The following is a 13,059-nucleotide window of genomic DNA, read 5'->3' on the forward strand; positions in this document are numbered from 1 at the left end:
GACTTTCAGATGAATCAGAGCCCAGAAGTGTAAAAGGAGCGAGAGAGGCCAGGAGAACCAAGACTGAATTAAGAGGACTAGAGCATCACAGGACCTACACTCCATGGGCTCATTGAGAGCCAAGTCCTCTTGTTGTAGTTATAACATTAGCTTTAGCACAGCAGGGAATTCAGGCAGCTTTGCCCAGAGACAGGTCCACAGAGAAGACTTGCTTACCATCAGGTCTGTGGCACTCTTCCAGAATTCTGTTTCTCTTACTTAAATGCCTCATATCTCAAATCTTGGGAAGGATTCCAAAATATCTATGCCCACTTAATTTATTAAATCCCTAGGGTTAGATTCTTAGAAATTAGACACCTAGAAATAATGAGACTGGGAACTTATTGGGACATTCCATGTAAGACTCATACTGAACAGCCCTGAATTAATGAATAAAAAAATATCAGAATCACAATATGCGGAAGTTTTTAAAGTATGTCATAGTTCATGTATATTTCATCCACTCAGAAAGTAGTTATTCAGCACCTCCATCTGCCAGGTATATGAGGATATGCAGTGAACAAAGATAAAGATGGTTTCTGTCCTCAAAGAGCTATGTTCAGAGTGGGAGAAGACAGAGAAGAATCAAGCGATCAATGAGCTCACATAAATTTGCAGGGCTGACATGACCTATGGAGAAGAGACCTAATGCTGGTAAAGTTGGGAGTAAGGGGTCTGCTCAGGTCAGGGAAAGCTTGCCTGAGGAAGTAGCGCTTGAGCTGAAGGCAGAAGGATGTGTAGGAGTTGACCAGGCAAAGAGGCAGTAAGTAACAGGAGCGTGGCTGAAAGAAGTTAGCATACCTAGAGAGGTGTGATGAGGCAAAGTATGGTGAAAGTAGGCAAGCAGACCAAGATGGTCTTGGAGGCCTGAGGACTGGGCTTTCTTTATCCCAAGAGTAAGAGGAAGACACTAAATATGGCCAATGGAGAAGATGGACCTGTGATGGAAGAATAGATATGAAGGAAGGGATTATTGAAGCAGTAAGATTAGACAAATCAATTAGAAGCCACATCAACTCCAGGCAAGTGAATGACCACTTAGATTGTAGGTGTCAGAGTGGTCAGTGGATTGCATTGGAGGATCTACTCTCAACATCTCACTGTGGAAATGCAGACAGATTTCTAGGGAGGTCAACTGACCTCCGAAGTCCTATATGTAGATGGGGCAGTGCTAGTGCAAGAGCTGTGTCCTCTGACCCCAACACCAGAGGTTGGGCAGGGTAAGGTAGGATACTGTGTCATTCACACAGAACATACAAAATAAATGTTCTTCTTATAATAATATGGCCAAGTCCATAACCAATTTTAAATATAACCAGAACACAGCAAAATGTGAACAGTGGTATTTAAGTAGCCCCTGCTGATGAAGCCTCATTGGGCAGAAACCCTCACCAAAGCTCCTTTGGCCCATAATATTCATAATAGCACACAACAGCAAAGGATCCATCACATTTGCATATAATACTTTGTATTTTAAACTAATATAATATGTATGATTCCACTTGGTTCCCACAACCCCCATGTCCATGGTCACAGAGCCAGTCAGTGCAGAGCCTAGGCTCTTGTTTCTGGGTTCCATATTTTCCTATAAAAAAAAACCTACTGGTTCTGATATTTACCCATAGTGCTTCCCAAATCACATCTCCACTCTTCCCCAGTGATGCCAGAAATGCCAATGGAATACAGGACAGTTATTTATACAAGTGATGCCAATGGTGGCGGCCGCTACAGCTCACTTAGGAGCAGGCTTCATGCTATGTGTAGTGTTTTCCTGAATTTTTACAAAATTCTATCGGGTAGGTGGTATCATTATGTTAATTTTACAGAGGGACATTCAGGCTCAGAGACATTAACTCAAGACCACCATAAATTTATGAAGCAAAGAACAAATTAAAAATCAAGTCTGACGCCAAAGCCTGACATTCCAGTAATAACCCATATTTCCCTATGTCGAGGGTGCCTGAGGCTCTCAGCCACCTCTTACATGGTCTGCACCATGTCAAATGTAAAATGAGCTTAGCGGGCACTAGCCATTTTGGATGAAGCCTTTGCCATCTCTTTATTATTTGCCTTGTCACACATCTCGCAGTTTAACTGAGACCACATTTATACAAACCATTTTGTCAAGATGCAGGTCATATAAACATCCCATAAACAGTCTCCTCCAAAAGAAACAAAGCATTGAGATTTTTCTCCCCAAACCACATACTCTGTCACAGTAAGTGGAAGTATCTAGCTTGGACAATTTTATGTAATAATAAATAGGAAAGAATACAAGGAAGGTCAGTTTTAAGGTCCAGGGAGGTTCATCCTGAGATAGTAGTATAACTGTTATGTGGATGGATGTTCATGTTTTGCACTGCTGGTTTTACAAATAAGTGTGGATACCTTGCTGATGTTATTGGTAGGTCAAACTGATAATAAAGCATCCAATGCCAGCCCTGATTGGTTCCAACTCAGATATTAACTATATGTGGGGAGGAGTGTGGATAGTCAAAATTGGGTTAGGAGGAAAAGGAAATTCCTAAGCAATTTCATCTGAGCAGCATGTAATAACGAAGTGTAATGAAATGTAATAATAAAGTGGCTAAAAGCAATGAGGAAGTGACAAGCCTTATCATCCAAACTGGGTCAGTTTAGATATTGAAAAAGGACACGATTAATGACTGTGTCAGAATATCCTAAACTGAGCCATCATAACAAACCATTCATACAATCACCTAACAGTAAAAAATGTGGAATGAGGAGAAAGCCACACCAAAGAAAGTCTATATAACTGAGAAGTTAGGAAAGAAGAGAGAGTTCACACATTGGGGAAATTGAGGCAAGAGATGAGCTACTGCAAAAATCCATAAAAGCAAAGAGAATTCATTAAGCCCCTTTCAAGGTCCTAGCAATGAATTCACATGACCCTAGATTTTGTAAAAGAAGAAAAAGTAAGACAGGAATTCTATCAAGTTGCATGAGCATGAAGACTAAATGTTTCCCTACTCACAAGGCTGATCCTTCTACGTGGCTGCCACCAGGCGCCAAGGCACAGAGCCAGGCTCAGACCACAGAAACAAAAAGCTTTTCCAACATGCCAACATTACTCCTTCAAATTCCTACTTTTTCTCAGGTCATGATATCACAGGTGGTCCGAGCGGTCAGAAGCCTGCCCTCCCCAGTGATGCACCCCAAATTAGACAGTAAACAGAGAGTCCATCAACATTGTCACTGACAGTAGTTCAGAGAAAAAGTTACATGTCAAAGAAAAGGTTGCAGAAGCTTTAGATAGTGCAGCCTGGGTGGCTCAGTGGTTTAGCGCCGCCTTCAGTCCAGGGACTGATCCTGGAGAACCGGGATCGACCCACTTCTGGCTCCCTGCATGGAGCCTGCTTCTCCCTCTGTCTGTGTCTCTGCCTCTCTCTCTCTCTCTCTCTCTCTCTCTCTCTCTCTCTCTGTGTGTCTCTCATGAGTAAATAAATAATTTTTTTAAAAAAAGAAGCTTTAGATAAGTATGTGCAATGGGCAATGTTGAAGTGTGCTTGCTGGTCTGTCAGTTGTGAAAGCTCTTGCTTAATTACATGTATCTCCCAGTAGATAAACTCATGGGCTTTCTCCTCTTGGGGCACAGCAAACTCACCCTTTAACCCTCTCTCCTTCACCACAAAGATGCTATGAGTACTGAAGACCAAGCAAGTCAGAACTTTCTAGAACAGGACTCATGCACTCTAAAATCAAATGCCAGCTTGTACTGAGGTACATATAAAAGCTCTTTGCTTTCCTAAGCAGAATCAGTGGAGGGGAGAAAGAAGATGACAATTTCTTCCTCAGAACAATGAACTTCTGAGAACCGAGTGGGAGAAATTAGTGACAATAACACGACGTCTGTCAACTTTCAGAAAATTAGAATCAGGAAATCCAAAAGTAAAGTTGACAGAAGACAAATTAGGTTATATCAAGATCTGACACATCACTGAATACCTGCTAATGGGAAAAAAAGATTTTATTTAAACTTTCTTATTGTCTTTATGCATAATACTTTTAAAAGCACATAACATTTTCATAAAAGCATAAAGAGTATTAAAAAGTAATCTTGCTTTTAATATGGAAGAGAATATGAGAGGCATGTGGAGTTCATTCTCCAAAAATGGTAGCAGCTCATTCTTAAGTCTATTCTTTTTTTCTTTTCTTTTTTGTTTTTTCCAATTTTCTAACCTTTACTCTCAGGTGGAAGCAGAGAGAGAAGATTTAACACATGCCAATCCTTTTTGTTCTGTTGGAAGTTTTAAAAAATAGATTGCAGTCTATTTTTTAGCCAGAAATGTGGTATGGGAGCAAAAGTGAGAACAGCTATCTGATTTGAATATCTTCCTCAAAATATTAAAATGCAATTTTTCGAGGTAAAAGACTGAGTCATTTTCTGCTGTCAGCAAATGTGACAAAGCCACATGGCCAAATGGCTTCTTAAACTTGATTGAATATTTAACAATGTTCATGCCAATGGTCACTTGAAGATAACTGGTAATTATTTTAGGAGCAGCCATGAAACCTACACACCTTGGAGACCTTGCTCAAAGATAGTCACTGTTAGTGCATGTTTATATCCAAACCAAGGGCCATGGTTGAGAAACTTGGACCATGAAGGAGGCAGTCTAGGATCCAACAGTCCTGGGTTTTCATCCCACCTCCACCTCCTATAAGTTGTATAACTTTGAGCAAGTTACATACCATCCTCAGAAGTCAGTTTGGTGTGTTATATGTATATTAAGCAGGGGGGATGTGGTATTGGAACCTGGCACCTTACAAGCCCTAAATAAATGTTAAGAACACTTTAGGGGATTGGCTTTGGGGCTTAGGCAGGTTTGAGAAAAAGGCCTTCTTAACCAAGTTAAGTTCTTTATTCATCCTTTATCTTACAATGGCAAAAGAAATGATTCAAGTTAAATATCTCTGTAAGTATACAGGTTCTTGACAATTAAGGGAGATATTACCTCAGCAGTTCCCAAAGAAATGAAACATTTACATGTTTATAGTTCAATGATGCATTTAACGTGAGCCATAGACATTCCAAGGTCCAAATTCCCAACCATCAATTATCCAGATTCCTAGATTCCCATTGTCTCTTCATGCTTAACATTGAGAACTCTGACAGTCATAACATCTCTACTAGAAGAAAAGCAAAAGTAAGACAAAGAGAACAGGGTCACCCAAATGATCAACTTTATTCTATGTGAATAGCAGTGGAGCTACACATGGACCAATGTGTTGGTGATTTGGGCCAAAGTAATAAAACAAGACAAAGAAATTGTGACATAAGAATTAAAAAGAAGAATATGCATATGATAGAATGCTTATGATAGAACTATACATCTGTGACATCCCCCCAAAACTAAATTAATAAAAAAGTTAACAATAAGAGAATTTAGCACAACAATTTTAAGTTGATATTTTTTCAAATAGCCCTCACATACAAAACAAGCATCAATTAGAATATATAATGGAAAAGAAGACTACTTAGATACAGAAAAAAATCACACATAAACTCAGCAAGATTAGGAGATATATAAAACTTACATGAGAAAAAGCATAAAGCACTCCTAAAAACTATAAGGTTTACTGAAAGATGGAAGGACGGGCAGTATGTCTTGGTAGAAAAACTTGTGCTGTAAAGACATCAGTGTTCCCTGGGGTGATTTATAAGCTTAATGCCATCTCAGAAAATATTAACAGATATTTTTTTTCCTGGAGCTGGACAAGATGGATATAAAGCTCATTGGAAGAAAAATCAAGCAAGAATAACTACAAACACCCTGGAAAAGGAACACAATGAGTCAGATTGAGTGGAGAAACTATTCCTACTATATATGAAATGACATTATAAATTACTGTTAGAGTAGTATAAATCTATATAACTAAAAACGGAATGAAATTGATTCATGAATACCAAGGCAGACTAATAGAATAAAACAGAAAATACAGAATAGACATAGTTGCATGTGAAAATTTAGTATATGAGAAAGGCAAAACCTCAAAGCAATGGGGAAAGGATGGACTTCTTCATAAAGTAATATTGGAATAACTGAATAGCTCTATGGGAAATTATAAAATAGAATCTCTTCATTACATTCGACGGCATGAAAGTTTCAAATAGGTTAGAGATTTAAATATAGGAAATAAAACCATACAAATAGGAGAAGAAAAGGAGCGAATTCCTTCATTACCTGAAAATGCACAAAGCTTCCCCAGTTATGACTCAAAGCACAAAAGCAACAAGGGAAAGTATTGATAAATTTAGCCATATAAAATTAAAACACATTTGCAGAAGCAAAGTGCAGACAAATGACAAACTAGGGGAATAGATTTGCAACACATTTCACAGACATGGACAAACAGCTAATGTCCCTAATATATAAAGAGCTTCTAAAAGTAGAGAAGCTAGAGAAAGAGGTAACAATGAAAAATTCTTAGAAAAAGAAATGCAAATAGCCTTTAAACATATAACAAGATGTTCAACCTTGTTCATGGAAAATAAATGTAAATTAAAATCTACTTTTCTGACAGCTAGGACAAAAATCCAGATACTTCACAGTATACCCACCACCCCTTTACCCCTCCAATATTCCACCAGTAGCTACAACAGGTACAAGGAGAAATAAATGGATACAAAGATCTATGTGAAATTCTTTACATTCCAGATGAATTCCTAATTCTGATAAATTCAGAAATTAGTCAGTTGTGAGGCTAAACTGTTTTCCTTAAGTGCTACCCACTATCAACAGATACTTCTGAACATAGTTCAAAAGCTAGAACAATTTCTTACTAAAATTCTTCAATAGTTGTGTTTTAGCCCCTCAGCCTCTTCACAACTGAGATTATTACTGTACATTTCTTATTTTTTCGGTACCTAAACTGGAGTTTCCTGGTTCCTTCTGATGGTATCCAATGCAGCCAATAACCACAATGTTGATGTCTCTATCAAGGATAGGAAAACCCTGCCCCCCATATGGCTCTCATGGAGCAGAAATAATTTTGACATTAGGCCTTGTCTACAGTCCAGTGGCACTATAAAACTTCATAGCAAGCAACCAGGTGTCATTTTGCCATGTTTATTTGATCCTACAAGTCAAATAAAGTTGTAGGAAGATGTGGCTTACCACCTTTCAAGAGGCTGAATACCAACACAGGACCCTCCCCTCTGAGGACAAGTGACATTGTAATGTAATTACTCTGAAAGGGGACAAAGTATAAAAAGGCAAAAGTAAATGTTCTCACCATAAACACCTTACCTCAACTGGACAAAGTTGGAATGCAAAGGGAATTTCCTAAAATGTGCACTTCTATAATTCAATCTGGTGCACTTAATTGGGGATTTTCAGGATAATTGGCTCTTGTGGACATTTAAAAGCAAAATAGCCAGTTCTGTTAATGGAAGATCAGGTGTTGGGCCTTTCAAAATAATATTCACAGTCATTAAGACGGTTCTAGGAAGAGCACTACTGGACAACGTGGTGCCCATTAACCAGAACCGTGAGATTAAACAGATGGGCATAGCATCACCGGCCTCCGCCAGCTGCCTCCACCAGAATAGGAAGCTCCCAGGGTCTCAATAGGCCTTTCCAGAACTCCTGTCCAGGTCCCCATCCTTTGGCAAAGAAAGAGAAAGAAGATGTATGGCTTCTCTCTGAACTGAAGGCAAACTTGAAAATAAAATCCTCTGAAATATGGAATACTCTGATGGTTCCTAGTTAGACGTATTTGTAACTTTAGGATTTCTTCTGTTTTCAAGTATTGCGTCTTTCAACTGTGCTATCCCCTCAGGGTGTTACATGCACTTAGACTCACGACAGTAAAATCAAAGAACAGCTTGCTGGATGGCATCACTCTTAGTAGCCAAGAATAAAGTCTTTATTTTCTCCACTGATCACTGTCCAAGTTTACTTTTGACAGGTCCCACTAGCTGGAGTTCACCATCTTGGCCTATTACACATGTTTACTTCCTTCCAAACACCATCACATGCCTTAAGCCCACATTGGCAGAAACAAAGAAATCTGTGATCAGAAACCATAGGGTTAGCGGTGCTATGGATGGATGGTTGCAGCAGAACTACAGGAGCTGCCATAACGAAGCAGCATCGCTTTTCCAGCGGGGAGTGAAAACTCAGACAGACCTATGGTGAGAAAAGCCCAAGCAAACCTTTCTTCCAAAACTTATACTCTACTTTTTAAGAGATGTGCTGTAAGAACCCTTCCTATCATATTTGACAACTTTTCCTCACAGGGCTCATTCTGAAGCATCAAAAATTCATTTCCAGGGCTTTTGTGCAGCAAGAGGCAAAACACAATTACACTACAAACATTGTCACACTCAGGGGAAAATGCAGCAGAGTGGTTCACAAAGCCACTCCGCGGTACCATCTGCCATATAATTTCTCAATTCCTTATTACTCCCACCAATGAAAGGTACAATTACACTTCCATCCTCCTTCGCTACTGCAAACAGCGTGCATGGAGGCACCCTTCCTTCATTGTAATCACGCGCCTTGAGTAACTGAGAAAACTGCTCACCTCTAAGGAGCAAGGCAGTTTTCATAAAGGTGAAATGGACTTTTCTTTGAATTAATGTGACATTCTCTTCATCAATCTCTGATTCTTATTTCCTGTTCCTACGTATTTATTATTCTAGGTCTCATTGAGGAGTATTTGAGGGTGCTGCTATGCACAAGCTGGTGTTGGACTGTTTAGGTCTGCCTACAGAGTGCAAATGTATGCAATTCAATAGTTCTATAAAGATCTACCTGGATGTGGGCTTTGTTACTGATACAGAATGAAGAAGTCACTGATGTGGTGGAAATTCCATCCCATTCAGGAATGTGAGAAGCAGCATTAGATGAAAGAAAATTTCAACTGGTTTTGGACCTCTTTTTAGCTTTATCTCCAATGTGATTTTTTTCAATTGAGATGGAATTGACATAGACATTATATCAGTTTCAGGTGCACAACATAATGATTTGATATCTGTGTGCTCCACAAAGTGAGCACCATGGTAAGTCTAGTTAACATCCTTTCCAGCTGTATTTTTAGTGAACAGCACAGAGGTCTCATCTGCAGATGCCACACGTATTTCTCTGTATGGATGTCTTAATGAGTTTCCTTGTGAAGGTGGCTTCTTATTTTAAAAAATGTTAGTGCTTTATCTTTTTATGAAGAGATCCACTGTACAGAGGAAAATTGGCACTGATTGCAGACATGTTCTTTGGAAACATGGTCAAGCTGTTATTTCAAAGACAAAGCTGAAATTCAAATAGAGGTTTTACAGAGAGCCACATGCTAGGACGTGTTTCAGCTCCTCAGAAGATTATTTAAGACCGAAGTAGCAAAGCCTGCACTTGCCCAAAAGACGTGTATCAAGGTGTGTTTTTATCAGGCTGTTTCCTAAACCCAGGGAGTAAAATGATTCTAGTGGCACAGACAATATGCTTCTAAACATATTTGCTTATTTGCAGGTGAAAATTCTCCCTAACTGCTTATCACAGGATACCTATTCCATTATAAACATCTTACGAATAATAGTCAATAAATATTTGTTGAGTTATATTGAGCTTAATTAGTTGAAATGTAAGGAAAAGTTTTTGGATGCCACCAGTAATGCTTCACAAAATACTATATTGTTTTCTAAAGAAAAAAGAAAAAAACGCAAGGCCTGTCTTCTACAAACATTTTTTCTTAAATACTGTAGTTTTCAGCCAACAACAGAGGACCTATTACTAGAAATAAATAAACTTGGACTTTTGGAAACGTGACTGTAGAGGGATATATATTCCTGCAGAGCAATTTGCCAGAGACTTCCGGGTGGTAGAGAATAAACGCTTCCTGCCCCCTCCCTGTGCCCATTCTCTGCTCAAACTTGAGTAGCCTGCTCCTGCACTTACAGAATTGAAGAACAAGGCTGTCTTGAGGCAAAAACAATCTGCAGGCATTTTACCTGTCAAAAAGCTGAGCATCTGCTTTTCTCCCTCCACCAACCCCTCACCCTCCCTTTCTGGGAGCAGAAGGCCACCTCCCCATCTCTCCTTTCCTCCCTCTTAGACATAGAAGAAGCATCTCTTAAGAGAGTTGATGAAAGAGTTTTGAATCCAGCTATTTCTTAGAATTCAAATCTCCACAGCCCTAAATAGTCAACTATTCTGTGCATGTGGTTTACAGTTTGCTGTGTTTTCCCTTCCCTTAGTTCTATTCACATTGCTTCAACAAGTTGGCCTCAGTTTTTTTCCAGTGGCGAAGGAGAGGCTGAACTAGAAACTCCATGCCTGAACTCCATGCCCACTCCTTCCCTGGGCCTCAGCACAGAGGGTCTTTCAAAAAATACTTGGACTTCAGTTCAATTCAACAAAGAATCAAATGCCTCTTCCATGTGCAACATAGTGTTAAGCACCCAGAAGAGGAGAGGCATGAGTACAGTTCAGAGGAGTCTCAAAAAGTTCCCAGTCTCCACTCTGTTGAGTGCCAGGTGGGACTAGGAATGAGCTATGCAAGCATCAGATATCGAGATCTCCGTGTACAAAAAGAGAAAGAGAGATACAAATATAAACTCAGAAAAGTTAAGTAAAAATTACGTGCTTTATTATATAAATTAATAATATCATTTATAATTCATGCTTATTAAAAAATCTAGAGGCAATAATGACCCTTATAAGCAGATAATGCTTTCTGAATAATATTTATCACTAAAATGAATTAGGATTTCTTGGACAAATGGTCAGTTTCAGGTTTAAGGCAGAGTATGGACGAGAGTCTGAGACATCTATTATGCCAGAAGGCAAAGAAGCTACGGGAGGTAGTGTCAAACACAGGACTAACTTGAAGAAACTGCTGCTAGCCATTGAACACCAAAAATATTATTAATGCATAGTTTGCAACATATCATATATGTAAAATCCCTGAGTTCTTATTATTCCAAAACGATAATGCCTCACATAATGGTAATGACAATTGCCAGGGTACTGATTTATTATTATAAAAAATTGAAAATGAAGGCACTTAACTTGCCTTTCTTATATGCATTGCATTTTAGAGTAGATGAATAGTTGATGGGGAAAAGTTATTTACATAAGAGTTCCAATCAGTAAATGCAGGAAAAACATGGCAAAATAAAAAATCAGAACTTTAGAGTCCTTACTGGCATCATTGATTTGGGCAATGGTAGTCCAAACCCTTAGGTGAGAAGCTGATGGGGAATTTTATAATGGTCACTTACATTATCTAAAGTCACCAGCCAATTTTAACATTACTAGAAGTGGAATAAAAAGGTGTTACTATCACTTGATGTGATGCAATTTGTAAGTTCATAATACCTTCCATGACATATTCGAGCCCCCAAAAAAACTTGTAATCAAATTGAACCTCCATATACATCTGTTATTTATAGGACATATATACAATATATGAACAACACCTCGAGGTTGAAATTAGCTAAGTCCACAGTATAAGAAATTTTACAGAAAAATTACTTTATTTCTTTAATCCATAAATAGCAGAAAAAATAAGTGTGGAGATTTATCAAACAGTAGAAAAAAATCTTTCAGGACATAGCCCAGCAAATGAAATACAGTCTCCTTATTTTGACTCTAATTTGAAAAGGAAAAACAACCATTAGAAGTAACTTTTTAGAGAAAAATTGAATGTAGAATATACGTAGGGTAATTTTGGGATATCATTGTTAATTTTATTAAGTATGATGATGGTATTTCATAACTGTTAGAAATATATACATAAGTATTTGTAGGAGAAATGATACGGTCTGGGATTTATTTTGAAATACCTAACAATTATCTCTTTCTGCCATCTTTCTATGACGCTATAACGTTGAGAGTGAATGCCCTGGCAGCTGTTCTCAAGAGCATTAACACTGCTGAAAGGAGAGGTAAATGCCAGGCTCTCATTAGGCCACACTCCAAAATCATTGTCCAGTTTCTAACTGTGATGATGAAGCATGCTTATATTGGCAAATATGAAATCACTGATGATCACAGAGCTGGGAAAATTGTTGTGAACCCCATGGACAGGTTAAACAAGTGTAGAGTGATCAGCTCCAGATTTGACTAAGACTCAAAGATCTAGAAAAATGGCAGAACAATCTGCTCCTAACCCACCAGTTTGGTTTCATTGTACTGACAACCTCAACTGGCATCATGGACCATGAAGAAGCAAGATGAAAACACACAGGAGGGCAGATCCTGGGGGTTCCTTTTCTAGGGATGTAATACATAAGTGCAAATAAAACGTCTTAAAAAATACTTAACAATTAAAAAAGGAAAATAGATAAAACCAAGAAGAGGCAAAATGTTGGTAATGATTCAAGCTGGTATTCTGCATATGAAAGTTTACTTTTTTATTCTATACTTTCGTATATGATTGAATGTTTTTGCAATAAAAAGTTAAGTAAGCGTAGATTATGTGGCACCTGAGTAAAGGGATGTATTACATAATATATGCATTGACAGGGCTGCACTATGTCCAAAATGATTCAGAATCATAACAAAGACGCATAATGGAAAAAACACTGAGCTGGAAGCTGGGCACTGGTTCCCATTTCTGATCTCCCTCTGAACATCTCTATAACCTTGAGCAAGTCATTTTCTTTCTCTGCATCTTAATATCCTCAGCTGTATAATAAATATTTGACTAAAAATTGACCTCTAGCAATGCTAGCCTCAGAGTGTCCTAAGGTTACACTAGACAATATATGGTGTGGCTCTCAGGGATCAGCCTGCCCTAAATTCAAGTTCTCATGGTGTTCCAGATGCTCCAGATGTTTAGGATAGGAGATCCTTCATGAAAATTCCCCATGCAGTATCCAGCATATTATACATGCTCATTAACAATTCAACACCAGCAAAGTATTTTTAAATATGAATTCCAGGAGTAGAAAAGTCCATGGTAACAGGATTTCCCTAATGTTACCCATATAATACCAGAACCAAGAATATAAATTAGATTTCTCAGCTTTTTCTTCCAAATAAACCAGGCTACACTGAA

The 13,059-nt window shown here is 38.4% G+C and overlaps 1 pseudogene; it reads left to right on the forward strand.

The window, feature by feature from the left end:
* The first annotated feature begins 11,811 nt into the window (after positions 1–11,811).
* LOC144300265 (small ribosomal subunit protein uS8 pseudogene) lies at positions 11,812–12,284 on the forward strand (annotated as a pseudogene).
* The last annotated feature ends 775 nt before the right edge of the window (positions 12,285–13,059 follow it).

Source organism: Canis aureus, chromosome 28 (genome assembly GCF_053574225.1).
Source record: "Canis aureus isolate CA01 chromosome 28, VMU_Caureus_v.1.0, whole genome shotgun sequence".
Classification (NCBI taxonomy): Eukaryota; Metazoa; Chordata; class Mammalia; order Carnivora; family Canidae; genus Canis; species Canis aureus.